This window comes from Bubalus bubalis, chromosome 5 (genome assembly GCF_019923935.1).
Source record: "Bubalus bubalis isolate 160015118507 breed Murrah chromosome 5, NDDB_SH_1, whole genome shotgun sequence".
NCBI classification, from domain to species: domain Eukaryota; kingdom Metazoa; phylum Chordata; class Mammalia; order Artiodactyla; family Bovidae; genus Bubalus; species Bubalus bubalis.
In genome coordinates, this window is record NC_059161.1 from 129,004,062 (window position 1) to 129,023,845 (window position 19,784).

Below are 19,784 nucleotides of genomic sequence, written 5' to 3' on the forward strand. Positions count from 1 at the left end.
GGTACTTTTTTTAGAAGTTGAAATGTTTTAACTCTCTAATTGTCAATTATTTGCACAAGGATTCCATGCAAGATAGAAAATGCCATGTTTAAAACTCATTTCTGAATTATAGTTCTCAAAGTGAGTCAAGTGGAGGTTGCAAGGTAGCCAAAGGTATCATTTTCCTGGGGTGCAGTAAGGCCCCTTCAGGAAGGAGGGTGGGCGGGCCTGGGGGCGGGGCATGGGAGGACGGGGTCGCGGAGAGTGCGGTGTGGCCGCAGGACACGTTCCGACGACATCCTGGTCGCCCCGATCTGCTTCTGGTCCTGTCGGTTTCTGATTTGGAGTCCCCAGCGGGGCAGGGGCCCACTGTGCTCACCCAGCCCCCCAGTTTCCAAGGCAGGAGGCAGGTCTCCCCTTGTGGGCAGCTCGTGTGGCCCCTGAGAACCTCGAGGCCTGTGGAAGGGCAGCTCCCCTGCCCAGGGCCCACGTGCCCTCCTGGGCGCGCTGCGTGTCAGAGCAGCGAGCCCCTCCGAGGACCCTTGCCTGGCGGACTGCCTTCTGTCTGCAAGCTAAAAATGGAGGAAGATAGCTGCCGAGTCAGCCAGGGCTGGTCCATGGTTAGAGTGGCGCTCTCTGAAAATTCAGAAATTGAGGAGTCGGCCCTGGCTGCCCGCCATCGTGTTCCTTCTCCCTGGATCTGTCAGGAGCTGACCTGGGTCCTCTGGGCGTTCACAGGCGCTGGAGGTGGGGCTGGAAGCCTGGGTCACCTGGGCTCATTTTCTTCCTGCCAGGCCCCCTACGGAACCTTCTGGCTCTGCTGAGCCGCCTCATTGACCCCCTTCAAACCTGAGGGTGACGCCAGGCCCCCCAGTGCTCCCGGGACACTGGTGCTGCCTCCTGGCCGGCTCTGCGCACAGGATCCCGGTCTGGGCGAGCCCGGCCCTCCTCCCATGGCCCGGGGTGGGGTCTGGACAGGAGGCCCCGGTGCTGGAGGTTGGGCTGCTCTGCCCACAGCTGCCTGCAGGGGGCGCTGGTCCTGGAGAAATGGGCCGGGGAGGTCTCCCCACGATGGGGTGTGGGCAGACCGTGAGGAAGGCGGGGGTCAGCAGGAGTAGATGCGTCTTGGCCGTGTCTGTGTGGCCTGCTGACCACTGAGCCCGGCGGGCAGGTGGGGGCTCTCCGGGAAGGACAGCTCATTCTGCTGGTCTGGCCCCAACACGCGACGTGCATGTTCTGTTACGTGTACTGCCTGGCTGACCAGTTTCTTCCACAGAAAACAGGAATAAAAGCTGTCCTCTTGCCTCCCAGACCGGGGGCCCGGGGGCTGGAGTTTGGAGTGTTGCACCAGGATACACCTTAAGGGTCCTCTGACGGGGAAGCCGTGGGCATCTTAGCGGTGAGACATGAGAGCTCAGTTTAGGAGTTGGTTTTTCCTGAGACGTTAGGATGCCCTGATCTTAACGTCTCAGACGCGTGTTTTAAAGGCTATTTTTTTTTTCCCATCACCCCTTTGGATATTTCTTCTGACCTGTCTGTTCTCCCCTGGGAAGACAAACTCTGCATGTACGACTGTGGACATGACAGTGGAAGGGGAAATAGGCAAATAGCCAGTTGGAGTAGGTTGGGCAGGAAGCTTGTTTTCCTCCCCACTGTCGGCTGTGATATTGCTTATTCAATTACATGTAAAACTATCCAGGGGACTTCTCTGGTGCTCCAGTGCCTCAGACTCCAGGCTCCCAGTTTAGGGGGCCCGGGTTCAATCCCTGGTCAGGAATCTAGGACCACCCGCCCCCCCCCCAATGCCGAAACTAAAAATGATCCTGCCTGCCTCGACCAACAAAGATGGAGGATCCCGCAACCTTAGACCCTGCGTGTGGCAACACGGATCCATGTGCTACAGCTAAGAACTGGTGCAGCCAAATAAGTTTTTTAAATTTCTGAAGAAAAAAACCAATCATCCAAGAGAACTCAGTTGCTGTTTGTGAGCTGTAGAGATTTCCAGCTGACACACGCAGTCTCAAGATTTAACATCAGTATTTTCTCTTTAATTAAACCTCCCGTTACAAACAGAAACACTGTCTCATGGGCCCTCCTCCAGGGGATCTTCCCAACCCAGGGATCAAACCCAGGTCTCCCGCATTGCCGGCGGATTCTTTACTGTCTGAGCCACCAGGGAAGCCCGCCTCCGCGGTGGGCTGTGTGAGATGTGTGTGAGCATCTCTGTAGGTCTGATAACCCTCAGGTGTGCAGAATGGTGACCTCCCGCCGATATCCATCTGCCAGTCCCAGGAGCCTGTGACTGTCACCCTACACAGCCAAGGGCAAGTAAGGTCTCTAATGGGCTGGCCTTGGTTGGGGGTTGTCCAGTGGGCCTCAGGTAATCCCAGGGGTCTTTAAATTGGAAAAGGCAGATAACAGACTTTAGAATCAGAGTGATGACGTGGGAAAGGACTCGACCTGCCGGTGCTGGCTTAGGAGGTGGAGGCAGGGGCCACGAGCCAAGGAATGGGGAAGCCTTTAGAAACCAGAAAAGGCAGAAAGGGACAGGTTCACTCCTGTAGCCTCCTGTGGGCAAGAGACCTGCCTACAAGTTGATCTTAGCTTCTGAGACCTCCCCCAGATCCTGACCTAGAGTTGTAAGGTCATAGACTTCTGTTCCGGTCCAGGAAGCTTGGGGTCATTCATATGGCAGCCACAGGGAGCTAACCTGCTGTCCATGGTGGGGGCCTGGGCTGAAGCCCAGCTGTCTTTGAGGAGCAGGGCTCTTATTTTCCCTCCCCTCCCCCATGAGGCCCATATCAGGCTCCCGGAAGGTGCTGGATCCGCGGTCTGCAGCTGATGTAGTGACTGAGTGAGTGAGCCAAGCTGCTGTGGTGTGAATGTGAGAAGTGGCTTCAGGTCAAGGTTGGCCCCTCAGCCAGTGACTCTCAGAGGCGAAGCCTTGAGCTTGTGCCCATTTGCAGGCAGTCCCCATTCCCCTGTTTCTCCTTTCTGCAGTTAGGACTATGAGGGTGGGGGCAGGAGCTCTGCCCGTTGTTTTGGACCGTGAGGCACTGTGAAGGCACTTTCGGAGGATGGCAGAGCAGAAAATGGAGCTGCCTCACCAGTCTTGCCTGCTTCAGTGCTTTTTTTTTTTCATGAGAGAAATAAACTAAGGCAAAGAATGTTGCCCACCATCCTGTCCTAAGAGGACCAAGTCATTAGTCCCTGCAGTTGCTGATGGACAGGGCACCTGAGGAAATCGAGGACAAAGAACAGAGTTCTCTGTACTCTAGAAAAACAGGCCCCTCTGGTGGGTAGATGCCTCAGAGAAGTTTTAATGAACCCAGATTCTTACATCTTCCCATATGTAGGAGAAAAACACACTGAAATTATTAACTGAGACACCTGTTGCCCATGGCTAACAGTGACTTTTTTTTATTTAAAAAATATGTTTGGCCTTGCCATGTGGCCTGAGGGATCTTAGTTCCTGGAGCAGGGATCAAACGTGTGTCCCTGGCAGTGAAAGCATTGGGCTCTAACCTCTGGATCCCTAGGGGATTCCCAGCAGTGCGCTTTTATTAAGCTGTAAACTTGGCTGCGTGTATTTTCTAGTCATCCGTAAACACACTGGTTGCTTCTCCTGCCTCTTGGAGCAATTCCTCAGAGCTGTCTAGGAGGTTGTCTCCAGACTGTGTGGTTCAGTAAGAACCTGAGTCAAACTCAACTCACAGCTCATTTTTTTTGTTTTCCCCATTACCTGTTGTAACTGCAAACACAATTCCCAATTGATTGACTGAGTCGAGTATGAAATTTCCCTCCAAATAGGTTTGACCTAGCTTACACAGGGCCTTCCCTAGTGGCTCAGTGGTGAAGAATCCACCTGCCAACGAAGGAGGCACGGGTTCTGTCCCTGGGTGGGGAAGGTCTCCTGGAGAGGGGAATGGCAACCCAATCCAGTATTCTTGCCGGGGAAATCCCATGGACAGAGGTGCTTGGTGGGCTACAGTCCACGGGGTTGCAGTAGAGTTGGAACTTACACAGGAGTGGGTGTTTGTCTTTTTGCCAAATATGCATATTGTAAAAGTTTTAAATCTCTAACAATCTAACAAGTGAAAACATATTTTTGTTGTTCAGTTCAGTTCAGTCGCTCAGTCGTGTCCGACTCTTTGCGACCCCATGAATCACAGCACGCCAGGCCTCCCTGTCCATCACCAATTCCTGGAGTTCACTCAAAATCACGTCCATCGAGTCGGTGATGCCATCCAGCCATCTCATCCTCTGTCGTCCCCTTCTCCTCCTGCCCCCAATCCCTCCCAGCATCAGAGTCTTTTCCAATGAGTCAACTCTTCGCATGAGGTGGTTGCTTACGTTTAATTTTCCTTCCAGTGGATGGCCCGGTCCCCCTTCTCTCTTTCCTTCTCGCCTTTTTCGTTTGCTTCCTTTTTAAACACACAAGTGAGGGACTTCCTTGGTGGTCCAGGGGTTGACCCCGTGCTCCCAATGCAGGGGGGTCCAGGTTCCATCCCTGGTCAGGGAACTAGATGCCATATGCCGCAACTAAGACCCTGCACAGCCAAGTAAATAAATATTACACACACATGATTCTTTAGAAGCTCATGGGAAAATTCAAACAGGGACTGTTAATTCTGGAAATACTTGGGACTAGACATTATGAAAACCCTCTTGCCATAAAACATGAAGAGCGTTTGATTTTAACAAGTGTCTTTTCAGTGGAGTGTGAAGCTTGTGAGAAGGTAAGGAACACCTGTGGGTTGGGAAGACGAAACAGAAGAGGAAGCAGAAACAGAATGTGGCCGTCCTGACAGCCTGATGACCACCTGGACCCAGAGCCTAGGGGGTTGTTAGGCACGTGGAGCAGGGGATAAGGGTTTGGGTCCAGCAAGCCTGCAGCTGGAACAGAGGACCTGAGAAAGGCCTGGGACCTTGAGCAGACCTTGCCGCAAGGAATGGGTAGGGGTGTGTGAATATCTGCCCACTGGCAAAGAGAGATTCTGACATAATGATCCATGCGGGGGGTAGGGGGGAGGTTGTTTGATATTCAGTGGAGATTTTGCCTAAAGGAGGTTAATGATGGAAGAAAGGAGGTGGAAAGGGCAAGTTTGGACAGGATCCTAGAGGGCGGGGATAGAATACAGACAGGAAGGAGGTTAAGCAAGACAGTTCTAACACTGGCCACTAGCTGGCGCCATAACGCAGCACTGCTTGGTCTCCCTCTGAGCAGTGGTGATTCTCTACTACCGGGGCCCCGTGGTTTTCCAGTGGGTTGATGCCAGGACCTCTGCAGACACCAGAATCTGTGGATGTTCCAGTGGCTTATGTTAAATGTTGTATTTGCATATAACCTATTACATATGATACCTAATGTGATGTAAATGGTATGTAGATCATTGCTAGGTGCATGGAAAACTTAAGCTTTGCTTTTTGGAACTTGCCAGACTTTTTTCCCCCACAAATATTTTCAATCAGTGGTTGGTTGAATCTGAGGATTCAGAACCCAGTAATAGAGAGGGCTGACTGTATATTCTTCCCTTTTTCATAAGAATTGGTAATGTAGAGATAAAAGAAACAGCCTCAGTAAATCTGCACATAGAAAGACGAGTGGTTGCCAGAGGCTGGAGCACTAGGGGGAGCAGGGAGTGACTGCTCATGGGCACCGGTTCCTTTAGGGGTGATGAAGATGCTGACAGTGGATGGAGGTGCTGGTTGAATTGTATGCTAAAATGGTGAATGGTTTTTTTAAAGGACAGAGAGTATGTCTCAGTCCTGAAGCTTGCGGATAGATAAAGGGATAGACAATCGTGATACCATGTGAAAGGCATAGGAGCCCGGGGCATCCAGAGGACAGCGAGTGATGGGGTCAGGGAAGGATTCTGGGATGAGGTTGGGCTTGGGCAGCATCTTAAGAGATGCAGGGTGTTCTGAGCAGAAGGACCAGCAGGGCAGAGACTGAGGGAACAGCGCATCAATCCTGCTAAGCCTCAGGCATTTGTGGAGCATTGTGGACCGTGAGGGTGAAGGCACAGGCAGGGCCAGATCAAAACGGGCTTCGTGTTTTCTGGGAGGATCCTTCAGACACCGGACATCACATGATACTTAACCTCTCAGCACCAAAGTCCTTACAGATGAATCTTAAATAAAACTCAATTTTGGGGATTTAACCCTTTGTATTTTGCGGTTACCTTTTTCCATGTGAATGCTCAAGAAAAAAGATGCCCTCATATTTACATTACTGAAAACAAAGAAAATACAGTATTATTTGTATTTCTAAAAACCTTTTCTTCCCTTTGGGGAGAATGTGGGGCTTCGCCACTGTCCCGTGACCTGTTTACCTGTCTTCTCACCAGTGCCTCAACAGTCTCTCTTACTGGGGCCATGTAGTGAGTCTTGACATAGGGTAGACCGATTTCTCTCCCTTTTTTCTTCTTTTTTAATCAAAATTGTTTTAGCTGTTATAATTCCTTTGTTTCCCATATACATTTTAGAATAATCTTGTTTGTATCTACAAAAAATCTTGCTGGGACTTTTGATTGGAAATGTGTTACATTTATCCATCAATTGAAGGAGAGTTGACATCTTCACTGTAAAGAGCCTTCTATTAGAAAAAAACAGTATTTCTTTCCATTTATTTAGATATTCTTTTACTTATTTCATCAGCATTTTGTTTTCCACATACAATTCTTGTATGTGTTTCATTAAGGTGTCTTGTTTTTTAACAACTATAAATGGCACTGTATTTTTAATTTCATTGTGTATATTCACTGCTAGTCTATAGAAGTACAGTTGATTTATGTAGGATTATTTTGTATCCTACAACCTTGCTGAGTTCCTGTATACATTCTAGAAATATTTTTTGGTAGATTCCTTGGGGTCTTCTACGTGGATAATTATATCATCTGAGAAGTGGGACAGTTTTATTTCTCCTTTCCAGTCTGTATGCCTCTTGGTTTCTTTTCTTGCCTTATTGTGCTGGCTAGGATTTCTGACACTGTGTTGAGAATGGATATTCTTCTTCCCAGTCTTAGGAGGAAATCATTCCGTTTTTCTCCAGTAAGTGTGGTGTTTGTAGATGCTGTTTATTTATTTATATATATTGAGTTATAGTTGATTTGCAGTGTTGTGTTAATTTCTGCTCCACAGCAAAGTGATTCGGTTATACGTCCATACGTGTTCTTTTTAAAATTCGTTTCCATTTGGCGTATGACAGGATATTGAACATAGTTCCCTGTGCTGTACAAGTAGACGCTTGTTGTTTGTTCATTCTCTGTATAGTAGCTTACATCTGTTAACTCCCAGCTCCCCCTCCATCCTTCCCCCTCCCCTCCCCCGTGGCAACCACCAGCCTGTTCCCTACGTCCATGACTTTATTTCTGTTTCGTGGGTAGGTTCACTTGTGTTATATTTTAGATTCTACATATAAGTAATATCATATGGTATTTGGTTTTTCTCTTTTTGACTTACTTCACTTTGTATGATAATCTGCTTGCATCCACGTTGCTGCACATGGCTCTATTTCATTTTTTACGGCTGAGTAGTATTCCATTGTGTATGTGAACCACATCTTCTGTATTCACCCTGTATGTGCTTTTTTTAAATTGAGGATGTTAGTGCCTCCTGTTGCCTCTTCTTACATCCCTTTACCCTGCTCCTTTATAATATTATTGACTGGAATATTTTCTCTAGTCCTGCCTTCATCCCTGGACTGTGCAGTGATGTTTTTAGAGCCAGCCTCAGATAGCTTCCGGTGGTCCTCGCCTCCTAGTACCACACCCTGTGCAGCCCCCTCCCACACAGCATCAGGCCGACCTGCATAACGATAGGACACTGTGAAAACGGCAGAGTGTCACTTCCAAACAGAGAACCCAAGAGACGCTGCAGTTTCTGCCTTGCTGTCCTAGATCATTTGCTCTGAGAGAACCCAGCCCCCCAGTCATAACAAAGTTCAAAGAGCGCTTTGGAGGGTCAAGGGGGCAAGGAACTGAGGCCTCCCATTGTGTGAGTGTGTCGCCTTGGAAACGAAGTCTCCATCCACAGCCAGTCCTGGCCAACACCTGGACTGAGAGCCTGAGCCAGACGCCTGCAGCGGACCTGCCTCCTTTCCTGCCCTTGGGAAACAGTTTGAGGTATTTTAAAACTTGTGTTGAGCCACGGTTGATTTACATGTTGTGTGAGTTTCAGGTATACAGCAAAGTGAATTAGTTACATATACACACACATATATGTATAATATACACGTACACTATGTATGAGTACTAAGTCACTTCAGCCATGTCTGAGTCTTTGCAACCCCAAGGACTGTAGCCCACCAGGCTCCTCTGTCCATGGGATTCTCCAGGCAAAAATACTGGAGTGGGTTGCCATTCCCTCCTCCAGGGGATCTTCCTGACCCAGGGATCGAACCCACTTCTCTTATATCTCCTGCACTGGCAGGCAGATTCTTTACCACCAGCATCACCTGGGAAGCCCCTATATTATATATACATATGTTATACGTACACATACAATATATATGTTATATACATGTGTTATATATGCACGTGTAACATGCATATACATATATATAATGTACATATATGTTGTATACACACAGGTATAATATGTACACATATTTATATATACACGTTAAATATATACATAAATATATACCTATATCTATATATACATATATATTAAATATATACATATATATGTATTCTTTCTTAGATTCTTTTCTATTGTAAGTTATTACAAGATATTGAATACAGTTCCCATACAGTTGGTCCTTGTTGGCTGGCTATTTTATATATATAGTAGTGTGTATATGTGGAGGTGATAGAATTCCAGTTGAGCTATTCCAAATCCTGAAAGATGATGCTATGAAAGTGCTACACTCAATATGCCAGCAAATTTGGAAAACTCAGCAGTGGCCACAGGACTGGAAAAGTTCAGTTTTCATTCCAATCCCAAAGAAAGGCAATGCCAAAGAATGCTCAAACTGCCGCACAATTGCACTCATCTCACACGCTAGTAAAGTAATGCTCCAAATTCTCCAAGCCAGGCTTCAGCAATATGTGAACCGTGAACTTCCTGATGTTCAAGCTGGTTTTAGAAAAGGCAGAGGAACCAGAGATCAAATTGCCAACATCCGCTGGATCATGGAAAAAGCAAGAGAGTTCCAGAAAAACATCTATTTCTGCTTTATTGACTATGCCAAAGCCTTTGACTGTGTGAATCACAATAAACTGTGGAAAATTCTGAAAGAGATGGGAATACCAGACCACCTGACCTGCCTCTTGAGAAATTTGTATGCAGGTCATGAAGCAACAGTTAGAACTGGACATGGCACAACAGACTGGTTCCAAATAGGAAAAGGAGTACGTCAAGGCTGTATATTGTCACCCTGCTTATTTAACTTATATGCAGAGTACATCATGAGAAACGCTGGACTGGAAGAAGCACAAGCTGGAATCAAGATTGCCAGGAGAAATATCAATAACCTCAGATATACAGATGACACCACCCTTATGGCAGAAAGTGAAGAGGAACTCAAAAGCCTCTTGATGAAAGTGAAAGTGGAGAGTGAAAAAGTTGGCTTAAAGCTCAACATTCAGAAAACGAAGATCATGGCATCCGGTCCCATCACTTCATGGGAAATAGATGGGGAAACAGTGGAAACAGTGTCAGACTTTATTTTTTTGGGCTCCAAAATCACTGCAGATGGTGACTGCAGCCATGAAATTAAAAGACGCTTACTCCTTGGAAGGAAAGTTATGACCAACCTAGATAGCATATTCAAAAGCAGAGACATTACTTTGCCAACAAAAGTCCATCTGGTCAAGGCTATGGTTTTTCCTGTGGTCATGTATGGATGTGAGAGTTGGACTGTGAAGAAGGCTGAGCGCCGAAGAATTGATGCTTTTGAACCGTGGTGTTGGAGAAGACTCTTGAGAGTCCCTTGGACTACAAGGAGATCCAACCAGTTCATTCTGAAGGAGATCAGCCCTGGGATTTCTTTGGAAGGAATGATGCTAAAGCTGAAACCCCAGTACTTTGGCCACCTCATGCGAAGAGTTCACTCATTGGAAAGGACTCTGATGCTGGGAGGGATTGGGGGCAGGAGGAGAAGGGGACGACAGAGGATGAGATGGCTGGATGGCATCACTGACTCGATGGACGTGAGTCTGAGTGAACTCCCGGAGTTGGTGATGGACAGGGAGGCCTGGCGTGCTGCGATTCATGGGGTCGCAGAGTCGGACATGACTGAGCGACTGATCTGATCTGGTCTGATCTGATATGTTAATCCCAAACTTCTAATTCATCCTCCTCCAAGATAATCAGTGTTTACTGCAGCTTTCTTTAAATTTTGGCATTAACTTACAAGGCATGTGTGTTACTTATGTTTGAATTTCTCTTTTGAATCCACCAAAGAGGGGGCCTGGCCTCCCTCATGGAGCCTGCTGCTGGGCTGACGGGTGTGCCCTGATGCCACCCAGGAGGGCCCGGGGTTTGGGCCCTTCAACTATTAATCAGAAGGTATAGGATGCTTGTGAGCTCCACAGTTCTCTTTCTGTGGATTTAACGTGAGTATGCTTACACACGCACGTTAAGGAGTCGACCTTCCCTGCACAGTGGCCGCCAGACGTGGTGTGGAGCGTCGTTTAGGGGAGCCGACAGCAGCCGAAGGGCAGTGTGGTTCTGTGGAGGCTGGGGCGGGGGAGCCACGCCCTTGGAGAGCGCTCCCTGGGACATGCGCGCATAGATGCACGTGGCTGTTTCCAGCGGCACTGCCTTTTACATTTTTAAAATAAATTTAAAATTTTCAAATCATTTTAGACTTGCAGAAAGGTTGTAAATCCAAATGGAGGATTCCTGTGTACTCTCTACCAAGTTCCCCTAAAATTAACTTCTTACTTAGCTATGGTCCATTTATTAAAGCTGGGAAATTTGCATTCCTGCCATGCTGTTACCTAAATGACAGATTTATTTGGATTTCATAAATTCTCCCATAAACATCCTTTTTCTGTTCCTAGGTCAACTCTGGGATTCCCACGTTACATTTAGAGAAGCATTTTTCCCCTTAAAAAACTGATTTATTGAGCTATAATTTGCCTACTATATAATTCACCTACTTAAAAGTATACAGTTCTATAGATTTTAGTGTATTTACAGAGTTATGGGAATATCACCACTGTATAATTCTAGACCATGTTCATCATCCCCAAAGAAACCCCATACCATTATCAGTCATGCCCCATTCCTCCCCCTGATTCCTGGGCAGCCCTTAATCTGCTTTCTGTCTCCATGGATCTGCCTGTTCTGGACATTTTATGTAAATGGAACCATAAAACATGTGGTGATTTACAACTGGCTTCTCTCATTGAGCATAATGTTGAAAGCACTGTTTTTATAGCCAAAAAATAAAAGGGAAATACTCCAAAGATGGATCAACAAATGAATGGGCACATTTTTTATATATTCATACAATGAAATAATATTCATCTCTGAACACGAATGATTTAGCGATACATCTGTTGTCTCTGATGAATCTCAAGAATCATAGTGAGAAAAATAAGCCAGCCGCAGAGTTCACAAAGACCAAGAGTCAGCATACTGTGGATGACAACGGTAGTGGACACCGAGATGGGTGGTGAATGAGTGCTGGGCACCATTCCTGTACAAGATGGCAGGTTCATCGTGCCTGAACTGGGGACCGTTTACATAGGCTTTAACGTGCAATGACACCACATGTTGTTTATGGACGCACACGCAAGCAGTCAACGTAAAAACATGCATAGAAATGATAAAGGCCAAGTTTAAGGGTAGTGGTTACCTCTGGGTGGGAGGAAAGAAGTGGCCTCAGGAGGAGGGGGTCCAAGGGGCTTGGAGATACCTGTAGTGTTTGGTGTCTTCATTTGGGTGGCAACCTTGGTGCTCTTTCTCCCCCATCCTTTTGCCGTGCCTGATATATTTCATAATAATTTTAAAAAGAGCAAGACTGTTACCTAGCAGTGTGTAGCATGAGCTATATTCATGTTTTTAAAATGATTCATATGCATATGCTTGCGGATGTATGCACCAGGCCAGGAATGAATCCCAGGGAATCCTTAATGGGCTTCAGGGTGGGGGCCAGGATCTGGGGACCCCAGGGGAGCAGGGAGACATGCTTTTCCCTGATTCTTTTTGAGTTTTTGTTGTTGTTGTTTTTTAATTAGAGGATAAGTGCTTTATGATGTTGCGTTGGTTTCTGCTGCACAGCAATATGAATCAGTCATACATGTATATGTACCCTTTCCCTCTTAAGCCCCTCTCCCCACTCCCATCCCATCCCTCTAGGTCATCACAGAGTGCCAGACTGCGCTGCCCGTGTTATATAGCAGCTTTGCCCAGCTATCACATTTTACACATGACAGTATATATGTCAGTGCTATTTCTCAATTCGTTCTTCTCTGTCCTTCCCCTACCCTTTTTGGGTTTTGTACCACATGTATTTTAACTTCCTGATTAAAAAGATAATTCAGCCTGTGTTTGTTTAAATACATTCTTTGTGTTGGTGGCTCAGAGGTAAAGTGTCTGCCTGCAATGCGGGAGATCTGGGTTCAATCCCTGGGTCGGGAAGATCCCCTGGAGAAGGAAATGGCAACTCATTCTGGTACTCTTGCCTGGAAAATCCCATGAATGGAGAAGCCTGGTAGGCAGTCCATGGGGTTGCAATGCAGGACCTCATCTGCCCCCCGCAGAGTTCCTTGGGCTGCAGGGATTGTCAGCCCATATTTCAGATGGAAACACTGAGAAGCCCAGAGGTTGCTTTGTTCAGTGACTAGTGATTGGTGCAGGTGGGAATGGGGCAGCTGGTTCTCAGATGAGGAGGTCCCATCCTGGACAGTGAACATGGTTGGGGGCAGGGGGTGGGCGCCCAGGACAAAACCACCAGTCCCTCGACTCAGGATGGGGGGTGCCCCTCCTTCTGGGCATTAGGCATGGCCAGATGGGCTGTCCTCAGAGGCATCGCAGGGCCCCCTGGGAGAGTGGGCCATGCACTCAGAGCCACGCAGCCACAGGGTACCTTGCTGCACAGCTGGAGGGTTGGGGGTAAGTTTATTCTTCAGGAAGGATACTGCACCACCATCATGACTAAGAGCCGTGACACTGCAACCCTGTGACAAAGGCTTGCGGTAAAGGGAAGCGGTACAGGGCGAGCGCATCTCCTCATGATCAGAAAGAAGGTAAGGGAGTGAGTGTTACGAGAAGGCCAGGGAGTCCCCTGGTGCCCTAGTGGTTAGGATTCTAGGCTTTTGCTGCCGTGGCCCGGGTTCCATCCCTGGTCAGGGAGCTGTCATCCCACAGGCTTCGCAGTGTGGCAATAAAAAGAGAAGGAAAAACACCAATACAGTATACTAACGCATATATATGGAATTTAGAAAGATGGTAACAATAACCCTGTGTACGAGACAGCAAAAGAGACACTGATGTATAGAACAGTCTTATGGACTCTGTGGGAGAGGGAGAGGGTGGGAAGATTCGGGAGAATGGCATTGAAACATGTAAAATATCATGTATGAAACGAGATGCCAGTCCAGGTTTGATGCACGATACTGGATGCTTGGGGCTAGTGCACTGGGACGACCCAGAGGGATGGTATGGGGAGGGAGGAGGGAGGAGGGTTCAGGATGGGGAACACATGTATACCTGTGGCGGATTCATTTTGATATTTGGCAAAACTAATACAATTACGTAAAGTTTAAAAATAAAATAAAAAAGAGAAGGCAATAATCGCCTAGATAAGGAAGGTCTGCTGGCAGGACTCCGGTAATTCTTTTTCCGCATGCACGCACTGTGGTGGTGAAGTCCTGAAACTCCAACAGCAAGTCTATTAAGACAATGACCCTCAGTGGTGGGCTCCCGATGGAAAAGCAGCGGAGTCCCACAGGTGCCTGGGCTTCACGACAAAGCTGCCTCCCCGGCCCGGCAGCTCAGAGTAGGTGCGGGGACATGTCAGGGCGGACATGGACCTCTCTGAGGAAAGGCAGACAGGGTGAGCTCTGCGTTTCTGTAGCCGCTCTCCTTGCTTCCTCCAGGGCCGGCTCCGAGGACCCGCAGCAGCCGTGACGTCTACAACTCCCCGAGTCAGGGCCCTCGTGGGCGGGGCTGCCTCGCCCACAGCCCGCCTCCTTGCTTCCGGATTGGTCAGAAGTTGCCCTGCCCGCTTCGGTTGGGCTATACATGAAGCCGTGCTTCTTTGCCAATCATGATTGGTCCCTATGGGCATGTGACCAGCAGTCGCTTTACCAACGTTGATTGGTCCAAGCAGGGCACGTGTCCCCGCGGTTTTTTAACCCATCTTGATTGGTCCAAGTGGGCCACGTGCCCCGCGGTCCCTTTGCCTGTCGTGATTGGTTCCTGTGGTGCACGTGGCCCGAGGGCCCAGCATCCTCTGCGCGTTGCCCCGGTTTCAGCTTGCGGTGGGAGAGCCGGACAGTGAGGTGGTGCTGTGGGTCCGGGCTGCCGTTCAGCTGGCTCCGCTGAGGCCCAGGACCGTGGGCGTAGGCGTCCCCAGCTGGAGGCAGCTTCGACGCCGGCCAAGCCTCAGGCGGCAGGGGTGCGGGCCGCTGCCAAGATGGCGTGCGAGGTCCCTCGAAGCCCGGCCTGGCCCTCGTGGGCCCTCTGCGCCGCGCTTTCCTGCCCTTGCCCACACAGAGGCGGGCAGCCGCTCCCGGGGCTGCCTGGGGGCGCAGAGAGGGCGCAGGCCTCGCCACCCGCCGCCGCCTCTGTGGTCCGCCTCTCTCCAAGCAGACGGCAGGACGGGCGCCTTCTTCCGGAAGCTGGGAACTGAGGGAAGTCCTCCGAGCGCCCGGTGCCGGGAGATTCGCCACGCCTGCGGTCACCTGGAGCGCGCCCGTGGTGCTGGCGCTTTCCAGCTGCCTGTGGTGGCGGGCCCGAGGCGGGGGAGGGCGAGGCCAGGAGGCGACAGAGCCTGGTGTGTGCCCAGGGCGGCCCGCTTGGCCGCTGGTGAGGGGATCCGGGAAGTGTCTCTCTCCTCCACTGGTGCCACCCGCCGCCTGCCCCGGGGCTGGCTCTCATTTCTGCCTGGGGCAGGACCTGACAGGTGCGAAGCTCTGGACGGAGGAGGTGCCTGGTTTCCTGGAGGTGGCAGGGCCGCAGGCGGTTATGCCAAGAGGCGCAGATAGGCGGATGGGCCAAGGGGAAGCTTCCAAGGACTTTTCCAGACCAGGGGACCAGAAGAGGGGCGTGGGTTGGGGAGGTGGGGCTCAGGAGGAGTCCCTAGAGGCTCAAGGGGAAGTCTCCGTCTTTCCCAGGTACCCGAGGGGTCGCAAAGAGTTGGACACGACTGAGCAAGTGAACTGAACTGAGGACCAGACGGCAGCTTCTCTGGCGTGCAGGGTGGCTGGCTGCCTCTGCGGTGGGCCCTGAGGCGCAAGAAGAAGGAGGGGCTGCCTCTGTAGACACTGCCTTTGCCTGGGCAACAGCTTGAGATAGGCAAAGCTCGTGTCCTCCTCGTGGGAGGGGCTGCAGATCGTCAACAAGTCCCTTAATAAGCCCATCTGAGGCGGTCTGAAGTGTTACCGAAGAGGATGGGGAGGGGTGACGGTGTGATCAGGGTGCTTCTACTCTCAACCAGCTGGTCCATGCCGTGCAAAGATAGGAGAAGAATACCTTCCAGGTTCAGCAGGTACGGAGGAGGCCCTAAGGTGGGATTGTGGCGGGGAGCAAGGTGAGCAGGAAGGGACCACTGGGAGAGATGCGGGGTCCAGTCACTCGGCCACTGTAGGCAGAGCTGGGATTGGTGTGGCCATTTCTGTGTGGCCTCCGTGAGTACACCGGGGCCCGTGCTCTGTGCTAGATCCTGTCTTCTCTTAAGGCCTCCTTTTCTCCCACCATGAAGAGCCATGCTCTCTACGCTCCATTTTCCTGGTTGCTGCCGGAAAAAGCCGGTCACTGGCGCCTGTTGGGAGAGGGAGAGCTGGGCTTTCCTGGTGTGCTGGTGGGGTGCTAAAGGTTTCAGGCCCTGCAGTTTTCCCAAGGCCTTGATGTCTTTATCAGGGCCTTTGTAGTCACATTTATAAACTCTTGTTGGAAAATGGAGCCTTTATTTTTAGCTTGCCCAGATGGCAGGCGCCAAGGCCGCGGGGAGGCATCTGCTGCTCCTGCCTTTGGTTTCTGTGAAGCTTCAAAGCAGTGGGGCCTGTTTGACTCCTTTTCAAACTCATTGTGTGGCTTCTTGACTCCTTATCTCATCTTGCGTTCAGCTGGCTTTCTTCTCTGCCACTGAGGAGGTTGTGAGGGGGAGGGAGGGGCTGCCCCAGTTCTCACTGCAGAAGGGGGCTGCAGAGGGTGGGAGAAGACACTCTGGCGTGGGGGTCAGATGCTGGTCAGCCAGGAACCTGCAGTTGCAAGCTGCAGAAGGTGGCGTGGACTGACTGGGGCCACAAAAGAGCACACTGGGAAGAGCTGTGGTAGCTCAGGTCGGGGGCAGGAGAGTTTCACGGGAGGATGGCCGGGCCGCTTCCTGGGTAGGACTCAGTCTCCAGCTGCCGGACTCCACTGGACGGGGCCTCTGATTTCTCTGAGCTTCCGTTTCCTGCTGGGTAAAGGAGATAACCAGCTTTGCGATACTCATCTTGTGCGATTCTGGTGGAAATTAAGCCAGGTGTTACCCATCTCTAAGCCAGGGGTCATTTTACGAATATCATGTCTTTGTGAAAACCTGGGATCCTGAGGTCCAGGCTTCCCTGATTCTAGTCGAGGGAATGAGGGAGCCAGATTCCCTTTGAGTTAAATGTCCCTTTTTCATGACCCCAAGCGATTCAGCTGGGAGGAGCGCCCACTCTGCGCAGCCTCGTGAGCCGCTGGCCCTTCACAGAGGCGTTTGGAGGGGCAGAGTGATGTGTCCTTGTCGTCAGGGGGCTCCTGGCACCAGCAGCACTCCTTGGGCTCTTCCCTACAGCTGGCCTTGGCGGAGGGAGCTCTAGCGCAGCTCCTGTGCTCACTGTGGACCTTGGCGAGACTTGGTCTCGTCTGTGGAATGGGGCTGTTTGTTCCCATCTCAGCGCTGTGAGACGCTCGGTGCGTGCAGTGCTCTGAGTGGTCCCTGGTGCAGAGAGCTTGACGGGAGTTTCCAGGTGCCTGCGCTATACTCCCTCTCAGGACCGTGCCTGGAAATGACTGATTTCTGTCTTGTGCTGTGGTCTCTTTCCCAGAGCTTCCAGGACTGTGTTCCCCTCCTGCTCTTGAGTTGTGGGGTTTGAAGAACACACTGAATTCTATTTAAGCCCCTTGGCACGGAAGACTCTGAGTGGGCGGTGGCAGGAGGACTTGAGGTGTCGGGGCATCGGGACAGGTTGCAAACTACCAGGGAGAGGCGAGTGGCCGGTCGTCCCCGCTGTCCTGCAGACCTGGCCGTCTCCAGGGCTGCATCTCACATAGGGCCTGCCTGCCTGCCCTGCCTAGCGGCTGTCATCACTGGCTCGCCCCCTCGGTTCTTGGACTCCTGCACACCTCCAGCAGAGGCCACAGTGGTGTGTGCAGTATCACCACCTAAGAAACCTGGCCGTCATCCCCGACCACCCCTTCAGATTCTCAGATGTGGGCTACATCTGTGGATTGAAATGAAAAATCTGTGTATTTGGTGGGCCTTGGCTTGGTAATAGCACCGCTGATGATCTTATCAGGTGAAAAAGCCCAGACACGTGGCAGAAGAACCCAGAGACGTGCTGTGGACCTAGCACGCGGCATCTGCCTTGCCTCTGGGAGGGTCCGGCCTGCTTGCCGAGGGTCCCTGAAGATGAGGCTGCTGCTGCTCTGACCTGGTGGAAACGCCCTGCGGACTTCCACTTGTGCTGGGATTAATCTAGTCCCAGGCAGGGCGGTGGTTCCTGACACGCTTTGTACACCTCAGACCCATCTTCCAAGATGACTGAGGCTGTGCGAGGGAGCTTAACGTTTTAACTGAGGAAGTGGAGACCATGGCCTTGAGAAGAGTCTGATGACTTCTCACAGTTTTAAAAAAAGAGACTGTGTGTTGGTTGCCATGCCTGTAGCTTACAAAAAAAATGGAAGTTCTGTGATGAGTGGCTTCAATCATTAAAAACAAGCATTTTTATTTTTAAGAAAATGTGGAGATGATGGAGGTGCTGCTGACTGGATAAGCATTACCAACAAGGACCACTGGGAGGCGACACAACACGGGGAAATAGGTCTCAGAGATGTCTTTTTCTTTTCCTTGCAAATTCTCAACCATGTTTTTGTATTTTTAACTAAATGAAAATACTGAAAATAGTATAGCAGAGAGCACTTTTAATGGAAAATTAATTAATAACACAGTCTTATTTCAATTTTCTGTTTATTTTTAACTTAAATGACTGTGTATATTCCACAGTCTTATGATGAGAAAGGCTCTAGAGTCATGTCCAGGTCTTCTCAACATTTCATTTCTTGAGTCGTTTTTTCGCTTTTTGTTGTGCATTGATAGGGGCTTCTCAGTTCAGAAACCAAGGCACTAGAACTATTTTATCAGCTACATTAATACATTGAAGGTGTATTTACCCTCTCATTAAATATACAGCATTTGAATACAATATGGTTTTATGCAGATCAGGTTCAAAACACCCAAGGCACACACTTTACTTTTTTTCCTCTTTTTTTTTTTCTGTATTTATTTGAAGGCTCATAGTAAAATTTCAGAATTTCTATAAACAAAGAGTTCCAGAGAAGCAATGGACAATGATTGTTGTAATTTTAAACATAATGCGGTAAAGACTGAACTGCAGAAACATGTTACAGGAACAGTAAAGAAACAAAAGCACTGGTACAGCGTGGATTAAAAACAAGTGATCGGATCCGCTGAAGTCTGAGAAGCCGGTCTGGAATCGCCCATTTGCCCACAAAGCTGGTGCAGGCCCATCTGCATGCGGCTGCCTGGACAAATGGCCGCCGTAGAACGGACACCTTCTTGCATGTGTACACGGATCACTACAAATACACAAGACGTCCCAGTTTACTGGTTATTAAAATGCCTCGGGTAAAGTACAAATAAACGGAAAAAGTCTTCCAGTATCTATTTTTTCCTTAACATGACAGACGGATAAATTTATCTGGAAGAAGCCATTGGACATGGGGCTGGGGGGCGGTGAAGATCTGAGAGGAGCCACTGGATGGAGTAGCGGGTGGACCTCGGGGAGCGTAAACTACACAAGATTCACTGAGGCTGAGAATTTGTCATTAACATAGAAACAGTGGCTGCTGTTCCAGGGGAGAATGTGCCAAAGTAGAAGAAACTGCTCCGGAACTAAAGACCGTGAGTTTTCACTGATGAGACCTAAGAAGAGGTTCAATATTTAAAATATGCTTCCCTACAGTGGAAGGAATAGCCCATGTCTTCTTGGCTCAGTTCTCTGCCAGAAGACACGTTTTCTTGCCCCAAGCCTTAGTGCACACTTGTTCATAAAAATATGGTTGGCTCTGTGTCAGCCAGAGAGGCTGCCCAGCCTGCGTGCCTGGCAGCAAGGAGACAGCCAGCTGTGCGTGTGCGCGATCCTCTGCTCTGAGGAGCAAGGTCTGCACCTGGTTCGCCCGCCACGCCCTTCTGCTTCCATCTCAGACAGAGGAGAGCCGGGCCTCAGCTCCCTCACAGCAGTGTTCACAGACGTCCGTGGTGCTGTTCTCATGGTTCTAAAATAATGCTCGTTTCCACCTGTACAGTGAGAAAACTTGCAGGAGATGGAACCAAGGCGGAGGAGCTCACTGAAAGGATTTTCACTCTTTGGGCAGATATTATCTGGTCAGTTTCATAGAGGTCAAATGGCTGG